Below are 15577 nucleotides of genomic sequence, written 5' to 3' on the forward strand. Positions count from 1 at the left end.
AAAATACATTAATATATAATGCTCATCTCAAAAAATGAATTCCAATTATGGAATTATATATATATATATATATATATATATATATATATATATATATATATATATATATATATATATATGACAAGAGTTGTTGCACAGAATCAGCTACAAGGTATATGCAAGTTTTCTCTCATTTTTTTTTGTTTTTTCTGAAGTCACGTTTTACCAGAATTTAATATAGTCCAGAAGTACATGCAAAGATCACTTTGGGACATGATTATTTCAAAATAAAGGATTCTGGAGCCCTTTTTTGAAAAACCGTATGCATTTTGTTAACATTGTCGTCCAAATAGCACTGCCCAAGTGGAAAGAACTGGATAATTTTAAGAAAAGAGAATTAGAAGAGAATTATGAGAGGATGGAGTCTAGAGATACTGAACTGTCATCGCAGCAGAAGACTAAGAGAACGGTATTAGAGTGTCTTATTCGTTTCCATCTCGAATTTAATGCCAGTAAAAAAGCAGATCATTGCATGTTCTGATATTTTCTTCCGTTCAGTTTGACTACATTATTCGTACAAAATAAAAAAAAATAGAGTACATTAATTATATGTTTCCCAGCTCTCTACTTTATATGATGAGTTGTCTGAAGAGTAACTCTATTTTAAAAAAGCCAACGTTTAAGACGACACTTACAAGCCGCCGCAATGTCATTGGAAGAAGCAGGTTCGTGTTGTATTTCATGAAGTGGGACTTTATTGAATCAGTGTAATGGCTTACGCTGATACTAAAATGCTATCTGACAATATGTGTTTCTTCGCAATCGTGTGAGAGAAGTTTCAATAAAATAAAACTTTAAAAAATTACCCCCAATCAATGATGAGCAAGTCAAAACTGTCAAATCAGCGCTGTACATAAAAACGAGCTTATAAAACAAACGGATGTTGACGATGTTATTGACATGTTTTCCATGAGAAAAACAAGACCACATTCTTTCTAAGAGCATAGTATCGGATGTCATTTATTTTTGTATTACTATGTTTTGTATTTATGTTATATAGTCTTTATCATAAAGGGAATAGTGTCAAGAAGGAGATTCGTGTACGTGATCGTCTAGTTTCTAATCTTATTGTTCATGTCTTCGTTTGTGTACATGCATTTCTTAACATACCTTTTCATTCATGTGTCGCCGGTTGTTCCTTTGGGGTTCATTGTCTCTTCGAGGGGAGCTGGCCTGTTGGATGAAGAATTCACTCCAAGATGATAATTAAGGTTTTATGTTTTTATTCACCTTCCATAGGTCGACACAGAATGGAGGTGAACCTTGCTTCCTTGATGGTACACGTCAGCGTCCTCCCCAGCCCAGGGGGGGCAGCTGAAAAGCCGCCTGTCTTCTTTCAACACCCGAAACCAAACTGCCAAGAAAGAATCAGCTAACCTCATCACATGACACCACGTCATCTGGTCAGCTGACCCTTCTTTTGCAAACGTGTCCACTGTCCACGTTATTCACCTCTCTCTCTTTCCCTCCCTCTCCCTCTCTCTTTCTCTATTCTCTTATAGAGACACAAAGAGAGAAAATAGAAAGAGTAAGAAAGCCAGAGAGGGGGGGGAGATGCTCGTTAACATTCCTCCGCCCCTTTTTTATCAAAATGTATTGCAAGCCATACATTTTTAATAACTAACTAACTAAAAAAAAATAATTATGTCCGAAGTACATCTTTATTTTTTCACTTTCCGGACTCACCCCTTTTCCAAGAAAGATCAGGCACCAGTACTCTTCTATTACACTATCAACCCTTCTACTGATTCTCGAAAGTCTCTCCTCGACATTAACTTTCTTCCAAGTTAGACAAAGATACAGCTTTGCAGATATACATCTTGTCTAGGCGGTCGTATTGTTGGATATTTTCCACTGACTCTGCTCTTTATTTGGACCACTTGGCTAAACAAATGGAGACTCCATTTTCGATCACTTTTTCGAAATGGGGCCAGCATATCGCAATTACGACCAGAACGTCGGATGCTCCATGTTGGTGGTAGCTTTATCGCATGGGGACTCGAACCCCAGACCCTCAGATTAAAAGTCTGATGCTCTACCGACACAACCATCCCACTCGCGTTCTCGACTTTCAGCATAGGCCTAAGTCCCAGTTTTTTTCCTTTACTGTAATGCCCTGACGTCTTTCTCTTAGTGGTCCTATTACTTGAGCTTTGTTCGATTCTATCTACTACTTAGGGACTTCACAAAGCTCTTCTACTAACTCCCTTGGTTGGTCTAAGCAAAGAGACGCCTTAACACTAATTCACTCGGAGCCTGTTTGAGTTCCTGGAACCCGACAAGATACGGAATCATCACTCCCTAACTAATGCGCCAAAGCTTACTTGCGCATCGATTTCTAACTAAGTAGCTTTGTGGCACTATTTCATTGTGCCACTGTTTCTAACACACTCTGCAGCATGGACGGGTGGTAAATTGTCCATGAGCGTAGAGATACAAAGAAACCCCTTCCCATAATCCCCTTGCTATCTTTCTTTCTCTTTCCTGCACGACCACCATGATGTGAGGACGCATAGACTGTCTCTCCGTAAATGGGGGGGGTCACCCCCTCCCTCAACACTAGTTAGGGTAGGTTAGTTAACTTTGAAAAGCCTATTGTAAAAATTAATTGTAAATTGTTTTTTTTGTAATATATATTGTATCTCTAATGTAAAATAAAATAGTTAGTTATACCTTTGTATATTACAATTGTGTCGCGTGTCGTTTTTCTTGTGTCTGCCATGAATTCCTTCATAATTGTCTGAAGTCGAAAGGCGGCCCTGAGGACAAAGAAATGAAGATTCCCACCAGAATGCCACCAGGGTGAAGAGATCATCTTGAGAAAGGAAAGGAGCCACACCCAAAACCAACATCTCAGGTATGATTTTCTTCTTACTACACAGACCCTAATGACTGGCCCATCTTCATGTCTTCATGAGACCGCTTTAAGACATTTACTATAACACGTCTGTCGGTCACACCTCGGTGGCCGGCTGATAGTAATTATAAATGGTTGCCTTAAGACGCAGGATTGACCCTGGTTAATTACCAGACGGATCTCGTCGCATCTGTGTCGCAGTATAAATGATGCACTATGACCAAGACATATTGTTTCCCAGCATGGAAATAATTTCGACTCTTAAACCCACGGCACAACCAAAAATAATGACCACTAGACGAATCGAATAAAAAAAAATGGTCCACGGTCTTTAAAAACGGAAAAAACTATTATTTCTGGCAAAATTTTTAAAAAATGGCAGACCAGTACACACGCGCACAAAAAAAAAAAAAACGCACTCAAAAAGAAAATTCAGAACCTGAACAAAAAATTGTCTTGCACCTACAAAAAAAAAAAACAAAAAAAAAACAGTTTACAAAAGATCGATTTAAAAAAAAAAGAAAGAGTATTGAAAGTAACCCTTCGAAAAAAAAAAGTAAGAAATGTGTCCCACACACACAAAAAAAAAACAGAGACGAGAAAAAAGTGTCTCTAGAATATGCAATGTCTCTTTCTCTCTCACGCTTTCTCTCTTTCTGTCTCTCTCCGGATATATATCGATATGTGTGTATATCTATGCATCTTGTTATTACATGAAAAAAAAAAGAAAAAAATCCTTCAAACACGAAGCTCGAAAAATAAATTTAAAAAAAAAAAAGGAAAGAAAATAAAGGATACCTAACATTTTTTATCTGATCTTTATTTCAGGTTTATAAAAATATAGGACTTTTTAAAAACATTCTTTTGACTTTGCAAGTGTTAGATTCAGATTTGAAAAAATAGAACTTTTACATTACATTTTATTCCATGAACAGTTGATGTGTTTATTTTTCATGTTCATTAAAGCTGAAACATAAGGGGACATTTTTTTTTAATTGATAATGTTTCTTTTATTGATGTTTGTCTGTTTAAAAAGAAAAAAAAATGTTACTGGTAAAAAAAAATGGGGGTTAGATAATATGAAAGTTTTGTGTTAGAATGTATTTTACAAAATTGTTCAAAATAAGATTGTTTTTCTATTTAGTTATTTGTTTTAAACTCGTAGAAATGTTTAATGTCTACCTGTCACTCATTTTTTAAAACAATGGCCGCACATTGGAAAGATAAGCGAAGATGACCTCGTCATGGTGTTTGCGAGGGTGTTGAGGAATGGATGGTAGAACAATGCTATCTGCCTCTCTCTCTCTCTCTTCTTCTCTCTATCTTTCTCTCTCTCTCATTCCCTTACCTTTTAGGGTCTATGAGGACGAGAGAGAAAATTGTCGAAGATTTTTTTGTTATTACGTAATGATATCATGAGGGTGGTAGGGTGTGTAATGGCATCACTCTGTCTCTATCCCCTTCTTTCCCCCCTCAGTCTCTTTCTCTACTCTTGCGTTTTAATGATTGTATAGCTAAACCCCCATGGCTGATTGCAGGAGGGCATATAATAACGAATTAACTTGGAGTTTTTTAAATTTTTCTACCAAGTTTAAAGAACAAAATTATTTATGCTTCGTTAAATTACATTAAATGATGTCTTCAATTGGTTTTTATTAAAAATAAAAACTGAGACGATTATTCAAACAGCACTTAAAGTACTTTTTTGAAGTCTTCGAGTGTTTGGAAAAGCCAACTGTTACATGATTACGTTAATTTTTTAAGAGTTCTCTGAAATGTTCATAGTTGTTCTTAAAGAAAAAATTACGCTATTACATTTCGAATATTCTCTGAATTTTTAATAATTTCTAAGGAAATATTGTTTGACTAACGAAAGAGATTTTCCTGAACTCTAGATGATTTTAAGGAAGAATTATTCGAGCAAATTCTTTAATTTAAGGTTTATTTGAAATTGGACCGTATGATAGGGGTCCCTGAAATATTGACTGAGGAGTATATACGTAAAATTGAATTAATTATTAAGAAAAAAAAAAAGATTTCCTCAGTCTAGAAAGATCTCTCTTTAATTGAAACTTTAATTTTTTCGAGCTGTTAACTATACAGAACTGGTCGTTAACTAATGTGACTCCCAGGTGTGGCGGGAGTTTATTAATTCGAAATAATCCTTGTGAGTGAGTTTAGGAAAAGAATTGCTTTTAAATGATAAAATAATTACTTTGGAAAATAAAGTTAATTAACGTGAAATGTTTCTGAATTCGAAATGACCTTGATAATGACCTATAAGAAGAAATGATTTTTAAGAATCAATTAAATAACTTTAAATGTACACTGAATTTTAAAAATAATAATTACGAAATTAAAAAGTTTTGGGATGTCTCTGAATCTCATTGTGAAGGGTAAATTGATTCAAAATGAATTTTCTATGATCTTTTCGGAAGATTAATTTTAATAATGAACCAAATGTTTGGAATAATTTTTGAATTGTATTACGAAAAATGGGTCTATTCGAAGTTTATGACCTTTTGAGAAGATTGGTTTTTATAATAATAAATGAATTACTTTGGAAAGAAGTTAACTAACATAAATTGATTTTAACGATGAACCAAAATACTTGAAATAATTTTGAAATTTTGGAATTAAATTTTAATGATTTTTTGTAAATCAAGTTTTAAAAAAATACATATACTTTTTAAATGTACCCTGAAATTTGGGAAAAAGTTAATTATGAATGTAATAACTGAAATGCGTTTGCATTGTGTAAACAAATTCTAATTGTGACCGAGGTGCTCTGAAATGATTTTTAAAAAATGTTTTCTTTTTAAGAAAAAAAATTGTTAACACCCTATTTCATTGATTTAATGTATACCAGGTTTCTGAATTGTTTATTTTTGGAAATTTTTTCCCCCTAATTGAGTATTCTAACTCATGAAGGCTGAGTGCCCTTCTTAATTAATTCTTTATATTATTAATAAATATTCGTGGTGGATAGTTTTTATTGGTCGCTCGGCGGCAGACTCCTTGCTCTAACAGAATTAATTGGATTAGAACCTCTGAAGACCAAGGTTTTACTAAATCCATATAGGTCGGCGTGATGAGGTCACGTAACCCCGACTTATCTAAAATACATTATACTGGTTGCTGAAGAGAGCGTAAGTCCAGTAACTGAAGTAATAACTTGGAATACATATAGGTCGGCGTGATGAGGTCACGTAACTCCGACTTGGTTAAAATACATTATACTGGTTGCTGAAGGGAGCGTAAATCCAGTTACGAAAATAATGTTATGCAGACTAAATTAAAAAACGTATAGGTCGGCGTGATAAACTCACGTAGAATCCGGCTTAGTCAAATACGTATAGGTCGGCGTGATAAACTCACGTAGAATCCGGCTTAGTGAAATACGTATAGGTCGGCGTGATAAACTCACGTAGAATCCGGCTTAGTGAAATACGTATAGGTCGGCGTGATAGACTCACGTAGAATCCGGCTTAGTGAAATACGTATAGGTCGGCGTGATAAACTCACGTAGAATCCGGCTTAGTGAAATACGTATAGGTCGGCGTGATAAACTCACGTAGAATCCGGCTTAGTCAACTACGTATAGGTCGGCGTGATGAACTCACGTAAAATCCGGCTTTGTTAAAAAAATATTATACTGGTTGCTTAACAAAGTGTAAATCCAGTAACTGAAATCGTGATGCCATTGCCTCGATGGAGGGCGAGGATGATTACCCTCTCTGGTATTTGAAGCAGTATACCAGCCTACCAGGAGCCTGGTGGAAAAGATAACTTGCTTCACTGAGTTCCTGATGGAACGTAGAGCATGGAGACATTGATTGCTGACGGCCGGTTGACGCACCATTCACGGAAAATTATGGACTTCTGAAATTTATGAATGCTCATAAATTTCGGATAGCATAGGGAGGGATGTGGCACTATTTCATTGTGCCACTGTTTCTAACACACTCTGCAGCATGGACGGGTGGTAAATTGTCCATGAGCGTAGAGATACAAAGAAACCCCTTCCCATAATCCCCTTGCTATCTTTCTTTCTCTTTCCTGCACGACCACCATGATGTGAGGACGCATAGACTGTCTCTCCGTAAATGGGGGGGGGTCACCCCCTCCCTCAACACTAGTTAGGGTAGGTTAGTTAACTTTGAAAAGCCTATTGTAAAAATTAATTGTAAATTGTTTTTTTTGTAATATATATTGTATCTCTAATGTAAAATAAAATAGTTAGTTATACCTTTGTATATTACAATTGTGTCGCGTGTCGTTTTTCTTGTGTCTGCCATGAATTCCTTCATAATTGTCTGAAGTCGAAAGGCGGCCCTGAGGACAAAGAAATGAAGATTCCCACCAGAATGCCACCAGGGTGAAGAGATCATCTTGAGAAAGGAAAGGAGCCACACCCAAAACCAACATCTCAGGTATGATTTTCTTCTTACTACACAGACCCTAATGACTGGCCCATCTTCATGTCTTCATGAGACCGCTTTAAGACATTTACTATAACACGTCTGTCGGTCACACCCCAGTGACCGGCTGATAGTGGTATAGCTTTCCCTTTGTGATTTTTCCGCATTCCCAGCAAGTCCCAAGATTCCAACCCAGATATCCCTCACACATTCCTCTAAAAAAATAAAAATAATAATAAGGCTCTATCTTGTCCCTTACGTAATCTGCATCTTTCCCTTTCTTCTATCTCCCCGTGATTAGGCTTGGTACCGACTGTCCAGTCGCTCCGTACCCTGAGGAATTATCGCGACCTCGCACGCCAGACTTTTGTTGGACAAGACTTATTGCCGTTGCTTGGGCCTACGTGGCATCTTCCAACTCACTGGAACCACTAGTATTGTTTTAACAGGGTACTCATTACTCTAAAATAGTATTTCACCTGCCAAATTTTCTAATTTGTGACAATACCGTGGCTTATAAAAAAATAAAACAACAGAAAAAACTGCTTTCTACAGCCTAATCGCCTTGTAATTCTCATGAAAAAAATGCAACTACGCGCTAAACGTCCCTAAAATATAACTAAACCAACCAAATCTATTCCAAAATAATTTAATTTAATAATACCAATTAAATTCACCCATGTTTTTTTTTAATTTTGGTACCTTTAATTAACAATAGGGTAACATTTTACTTCTACAATTCTTACGTATAAGCGGCATCTATTCTATCTTTTTTTTTCTTTTTCTCCTTCCTCAGATTCACTAAATAGTGGCCACGTCACCACTACACGTCCGCTCTTGTGTTGGGAGTTCTGTTACTCCCAAGAATTGGGCATTTTCAATCAGGCGAAGCTCACAAGCGGCCCTATCTGCAAGCTTATCTATGTGGGTGCATTCTATCGCGCACACTCGTTGCAGCTACAACAAGCCTTTTAAGCCCATAGACATGCAGCCTCCCGTCTGTATTGTATGCGAGGAATATGATCTTTCAACCGGTAATGCCGGCCAGCTTAATCAAGCTACATACAGGCAGCGAAAATAGCATTTTTCATAATCGAAAAACCTATTAAAAATCCCCCTTGCAGGGTCCTGTGAATGTCTTCCAAAAAAAAATAGTTAACCGCCTACGTAATTTTAATCCTGTCCCCTTTTTAAAATTCTACTTGGATTAGACCGACCATTTAATCTTAACCAACCTTCTGTTTTTTTTAATCTGTTTAAATCTTATTTCTTTCTCTTTACTATTATGATTATTATTTAATTAATTAACAACACATTTTTTCTTTTATTAATCCTTCTTTTCATAGACCCCACAAGCAAGATTCCACCTCCCCATTCTGCGAAAAAAAATACATGTCACAGAGTAAGAAAATCCTGCACAATACCATTTTAGAACACATCAATTACATAAAGAAAATAAATGAAAAAAATACAAAAATGTCCCATAAGCATTCACAAAGTCCCATCTTAGCAATAACAAAAATCCAAACAACAAAATTTTGTCCACGTCAGCAAAAAAAAAAAAAAAAAAAATTCCTACGAAAAAAATCGCACAATCAGCGAAAAAGAAAAAAAATCATTTTACAGGACATGACCATTGTCTTTTCATCAACAGTTCATATTGTTTTTTCACTAAAAGCACATGAAGTTTCGCAATTCAAAATTGCAACACAAATTATTAACAACAAACCTTTTGTGATTGACATGTTTTTTGTTTTTTTTTAGTAAGGTGACAGGCTCATTTCTGACACACACGTTGTAGATAACAAGTAATATGTTCTATTTTCTTTTTCTTTCTTTCTGTCCTTCTGTTTTACACTTGCTGTTTAATTCAAAATTAACAATATTTTATCAGTTTGTCTTTCGTTATAGCTGTTTTTTTCCAAGTTATTCTATTGTTTTTCCCACAGAAATTTTTTTCTTTTCTTTTCTTTGTTTCTCTTTACTATTATTTTTCCTTATTACTCAGCACACAAATCTACCAATATATATAATTTTCATGTGTCTGTTTTTTCTTGAGAACCGTTTCTTTCTTTTTTTTTGATTATTTTTCTAATTACCTAGTGTTTTAACAGACCATCGTTGTGTGTGTGTTGATTTGTATTTCTTTTTTTTTCTACTAAATGTTCTTTCTCTTTTTTTTTCTTCCAGACATTTTATTGTGTTGTATAGTTTTTTTTTCTTGTCTTTAAATGTCCTTTCCCTTTTAAGGACCTGTTTCCACGTCGTATTTCTTAAAAACAGGTTCGACTTCACATCGATGATGTGAACTTAGTCACGAGCACCAAAACGAATGTTATATTCTGGTTTTATAAAGGAGATTGTATTATAAAGGAGATTTGTGTACATGCATTTCTTAACATACCTTTTCATTCATGTGTCGCCGGTTGTTCCTTTGGTGTTCATTGTATCTTCGAGGGGAGCTGGCCTGTTGGATGAAGAATTCACTCCAAGAGGATAATTAAGGTTTTATGTTTTTATTCACCTTCCAAAGGTCGACACAGAATGGAGGTGAACCTTGCTTGTTTCATGATACACGTCAGCGTCCCCCAGCCCAGGGGGGGGGGCAGCTGAAAAGCCGCCTGTCTTCTTCAACACCCGAAACCAAACTGCAAAGAAAGAATCAGCTAACCTCATCACATGACACCACGTCATCTGGTCAGCTGACCCTTTTTTTTGTAAACGTGTCCACTGTCCACGTTATTCGCCTCTCTCTCTTTCCCTCCCTCTCCCTCTCTCTTTCTCTATTCTTTTATAGAGACACAGAGAGAGAAAATAGAAAGAGTAAGAAAGCCAGAGAGGGGGGGAGAGATGCTCGTTAACATTTAGTCGTTGTGAAAGTGAAAACGTATTTTAAAACATTTTTTATTATTGTATTGAATTTTGTCATAGAACATACATATACACAGTAAAGTAGACGGAAAGCACGTATGAAAATTTAGCAACAGTTTACAATTAAGCATAGGTTTACCGGGAGCCATTGGAGTGAAACTTGAGCGTATCAGTTCGAGCGGCGTTTACTTTAGCTACGAAACTGCTGAGCGCTTCAGTTTTAATGAAAACAAAGATGGCGCAATAATGCAATTCTCGTGGGCCTCCTGAGAATCTGCCCATAACACCTTCAAAATAATTAAAAACCGATTAATCGAAAAAGTGATATTTATTCGGTACGTTTCTGTCAGTATTTGTACTTTATTCGGATATCTAAGAGAAAGCGCACTATAGCGCTATATTTGTTTTAGTTTTAACTGAAGTGCTCAGCACTACTTATGTTTCTCAGATAAGAAAAACACGCTCTAAAATCATATAAACAGCAGAAAAATATTAAAATAAGTAGACGACGGAATTATCGTCAGTTTTCTTGTTTGTGTGTGGTGTTCTTATATCTTTTTTGATTTGTGGATATGAAAGTGACTCTAATCTTAGCTCTCGTCGTAAGAGGTTTCGTTTGTGTCTGTCGTGCAGCGCAGTAATGTATCCGAGGGAAAACACACCGTCATTACGGCAAGTGGGTCTTATGGGAAACGTGATCTCGTAGCTACGAGGGTTAGCGAGAGATGGACCTGACCGTATGCAAATTTGTTGGTATAAAGATGACGACAGGAGACCACTCGGGAGATCGCGTATAGCGAACTATCAAGCGGTGTTTTTATTGAGTGCGAATATAAGTGGAGTTATGATTGTTTCTGTAACGAACTAACAAATTTGTGAGGAGTGAGGTTTCTTTCTTCGTCTTTCCTTACGGAAGCCGGACTTTGATGTGGCGTTGTCTTAACTGGAAGCTGTATACTTCTTACAGAGATCTGAGACTTTTCAATTGAGCATAACGTGATTCTATCGAACTTTTACACACTCAATGTGTGTACACTAGATTGTTTTTAGCAACCTGTTTTTGAGCTGGGGAGTCTCAGAAGTAAGCGTTGTCGGGCTAATTCGTTCTCTTCCTATTGTTTACGTATAGTTTTAAATGCTTCAGTTTCTGTAAAGTCGCTTGTGTTTGTAACTCATGTGAGTTAGTGTACACTGTCGACGGATGCCCTTTAGATTTCATCCTTTTTCATTAATTCTTTCATTTGTATATCCTCGGTCATCCCCCAATTCCAATTTTTCTTATTTTTTCGAAGCGTTTCGTGATTGTTACTAAGGTCTCTTCGATTATTACGGTTTTCTTGACTTTCTCCATGTTATTAGTATGATTATTGTTGGCTCACAAGTGGCTTTCACACAGATCATCAGAAATCTCTCTTTAAAACCGTCCTGTGTTCCTTGGAAGCTGAGTGACAACAAGTCTTCCCAGATCTCCAGTAATCTTCACAACAGCTGCTTTCTATTGCTTTCTCATTGACACCGGCTACAGGTCTTCGCTGGAAATTGAATAGCAATAAGTCTCCCCATGGCCTCAGTTCTCTTTGCACATGCAGCGGAGATCTGGTCAGTGCGTTCTGCTTTATTTTTCCTTCCTCATTGACTCTAGTTGTTTTTTCGGTCTCACTTTTTTAAGGGGGGAAGTGATGTGGTAATGCGGGGATCGAGGTTGGGTTAGAGCACTTTTAGATATATGGTTTCAATGTTCTTGGTTTCATGTAGCTCTTCATGTTTTGCTTCTGCAGCAATTGGTCTGGCACGCGCTTATGGCTCACGTGTCTTAGTCTCCACATTCAAGTGTTTTTTCCTTAATATTCCAGCTGTTTTCCTTATTGTTGTTCGTTGTATTTTTTCAGTCATTTCTCTGATTAAAATTTCTTCCCATTCTTTTTTCAAAGTTTTTCAGGAGGGTTCCTAGTGCTCTTCTAATATAGGTATTATTTTTATATTTTTCATCTTCCATATCCTTTTTAGCTCCTTGGATAGCGCTGTATATTTGCTCCGTTTCTCCTTTTCTTCGATATACATCCTGTGGTTAATTGGAACAGCAAAGTCTACAATTTGACATGACTTTTCTTTCTTGTTAATTATTACGACATCAGGTCTTCTTGATTGAATGAGTTTTTCAGTTTGTATATCAATGGTCCATAGGAGTTTGTAATTCTCGTTTTTAAGAACTGTTGCCGTCTTATGTTTATACACCTGGTCTATGTGTTCGAGATGCAGTTATCTGTATAATTCCCAGTATAGTGTACTTTCTCACTTGGTCGTGTGTGTTCTTGTATTCATTTTGAGCTAGGTTGCTGCATTCACTTACTATAAAGTTTATCGATTCGTATCTTCCTGCGCAGAGTCTTCATGTTGCTGTTGAGATATATTTGCAGTTAATAATTCATACACAAAAAATAAACCTACCGTCGGGTGTATAATCGCGAACACAATCGAAGCATAATTGTTTCACCATCTTTGGACGATTCTTGATATTATCGGTCCATTAAAATGTTGTCTTCACTGCCTTACATTCATTTTATGCGGATACGGAACACATTATTTTTTTTTTGCTCCAGGATTAGGTGAAGGCTAGATAAATGTAGCTACTAAGTCCGCGTTGATCCATAAGAATTATCTTTGCGTTATATTGCTGTTAATATATTATTGTTTGGGTAAATTTTCACTTAATATGCAATTAAAACCGTAATAATAACATGTCAACAAGGAAACAATATCTGTTAAAAAGAAAGTAACTGTTTTTTAAATCAGATAATAAAGAAGTTAATGCAATATGCAAGTTAAGCGATGACAAAATTCTTCGAAGCATGTCAAAATAGTCAACTGAACAACAGACTTAGCCCCGTAAAAGATTTCATGGACACACGACTCTAAATCAATGCTAATTTGTTGTTGTTGTTTTGTTCTTTTGTTTTGTTTTGTTTTTTTGCGTGAAGAATCGTAATGATACTCTGACTTTTCTTTTCCTGTTAAACTGTTTTAATTTCAATTTTTCTTCCAATTTTTACCATCTGCTAGTTTGGGTCTCTTTTTGCTCGCTTGTTACCATCTGGCGGTTTCCGTCATTCGCCGGGCGTTACTGAACGAGACTCAAAAAAAAAATGGTAAAAAATGCAGAAGTATTTAAAAGTTTACAAGTTAGAAAAGCATTTCATCCAAGGCATGAAAATTGTTAAACAAAATGTTTTTACTATAGGATTTAAAAATTAAGGTAAAGATTCATTTTGAAATTGATTTATCTTCAAAGTGCACTTTAAAAAATTTTACGAAGTAAGGTATAAAAATGTAATTCAAATTGAATCCAAAAATTACCTTGGATTCATTTTTTGTAATGTACATTCTGTTGCACTTGAATCATTGAAAGTTTTATATCTATATCATTAATTGCTAGATGAAGTATAATGTTTTAAATTGCAACAAAATGTACATTAAATAAAATAAATCCAAGCTAATTTATATTCAATTTAAATTAAATTTTTATACCTTAGTTTGTAGCATTTATTAAAGTGCACTTTGAAGATAAATGAATTTCAAATTGAATATTGTGCCTTTATTTTTAAAGCTTATAGTAAAACATTTTGTTTAACAAGTTTCATGCCTTGGATGTAATGTTTATCCTAACCTGTATCTTATCTTTTTAAGATTATATTTGAAAACTCTCCTTCCCTCTATTTCAGTTTGTATTAATCCTCACACCCCACTCATTTTAGCAACCCCCCTTTGTAATACAAGTCTGAATAATGAGAAAACCTGATTAAAAAGAAAAAAACTTTAAAATCACTTAATTTTTTTAAAACTTCTGTGCGAAAAGAAAATCTTTACAATTTAATAAGGAACATATTTCATATAGGTTTCATTAACAAATATTCAGTACATAACGAGAAAACTAGAGATGAAAATTTCAAAAGGGGTGTATAACTGGTTACAGTCAATAGTAGTCCTCGCCAGCGAAAGTCTTTGTCATTGTCATTCTATTATTATTGTTATTTAAAACATTTGTGTCTTTCGCGCGAGGACTAATTTACTTATGACCTCATATTAGCTTTATAGTGCCTTTATAACAATACATAGAATAATCCATTAGCTAATCGCATTGTGTCTTTCCAAAACACAAAATGCGTTTGATTACGGGACATCTGCTGATCGAAAAAATATCCACCCCGTCAAGTTATGCCCCTCCCCTATATTTTTTAATAAAATCAAATGTAAAACCCTTACACTTTTTTGGTAATGTCAAACACGCAACCACTGGCATGCCAAATGTATGCTTTGAGTTAATGTTAGAATACAAATGAAGCAGTGGAAAGCCGAGGAGAAGATGGATTAAAAATGTGTTTGATTGAACATTTCTTATCAACATAACACGAATCGGAAAGGGTAGCGAAATATAAGTCGTGGGTTTGCAATTCGTCATAAGCTTGATTCGACATAATGCCTTAAGGAAAGGCTATATGAATGCTGAAAAATAGATTCCAACTCATCGCAGTCAGATTCTATGTCTGTGTTCTTAACAAATTGGCCACTGTCATCTCGCAGTAAGTATTGATACTATACTTAATATTACCTGCATTCAGGACTAAATATTACACCCTAGAGTTTGTTAACTTCGCATTTTATCCGTTGCGCCACGGATTCACGAGTATAAAGACATGAAACAATATATTTTAAGATTGGTTTAATGTTGCCCCAAAATATTATTTTGTCTTTTTTACTTGCTTAGATTATTTTCTCAAAACACTTCTAACATTAACATACTAAGGAAATTTTATGGAATAATAGAAAAGTTATTAAATAAACTAAGTAGTTCTATTCTATATAAAATGATATCAGCTTATATGGTGTGTGTTAGCTCAAATAAAATTTACTCCCAACAATAAAATGAATAAATGTTCACATTGTTGCTCACTTTTAGCTCACAATATTTTAAATAAAATAATAAAAACCAACGCCCATTCCAGAATTACTTGCACTGCATTATAAGGTAGTATTTCCCTGCAGTGTTACAGAACTTACTTAAACAATGAGCAATTTTACAATGGTGTATTGATTTTTGGTTTTTTAATATTAGGTTGGTGCAAATATAATGTGTTTTTTTTGTTTTATATATATATATATATATATATATATATATATATATATATCATATATATATATCAGAAGAAAATGACATTATTTTTGCACTAACCTAATATATTTAATATAGCAAACAGAATCAGTAGAATATTTGCGCAGTTTAAATTATATTTAATCAAAGATATTTTTTCTGAATGCTCCAAAACTGTGTATTAACGATAGAAAACTAATAACACCCCACACATATGAGTATATTAATATGTATATTAAATGG

The sequence above is a fragment of the Euprymna scolopes genome, chromosome 6 (assembly GCF_053919585.1).
Source record: "Euprymna scolopes isolate OS-2025 chromosome 6, ASM5391958v1, whole genome shotgun sequence".
Classification (NCBI taxonomy): Eukaryota; Metazoa; Mollusca; class Cephalopoda; order Sepiida; family Sepiolidae; genus Euprymna; species Euprymna scolopes.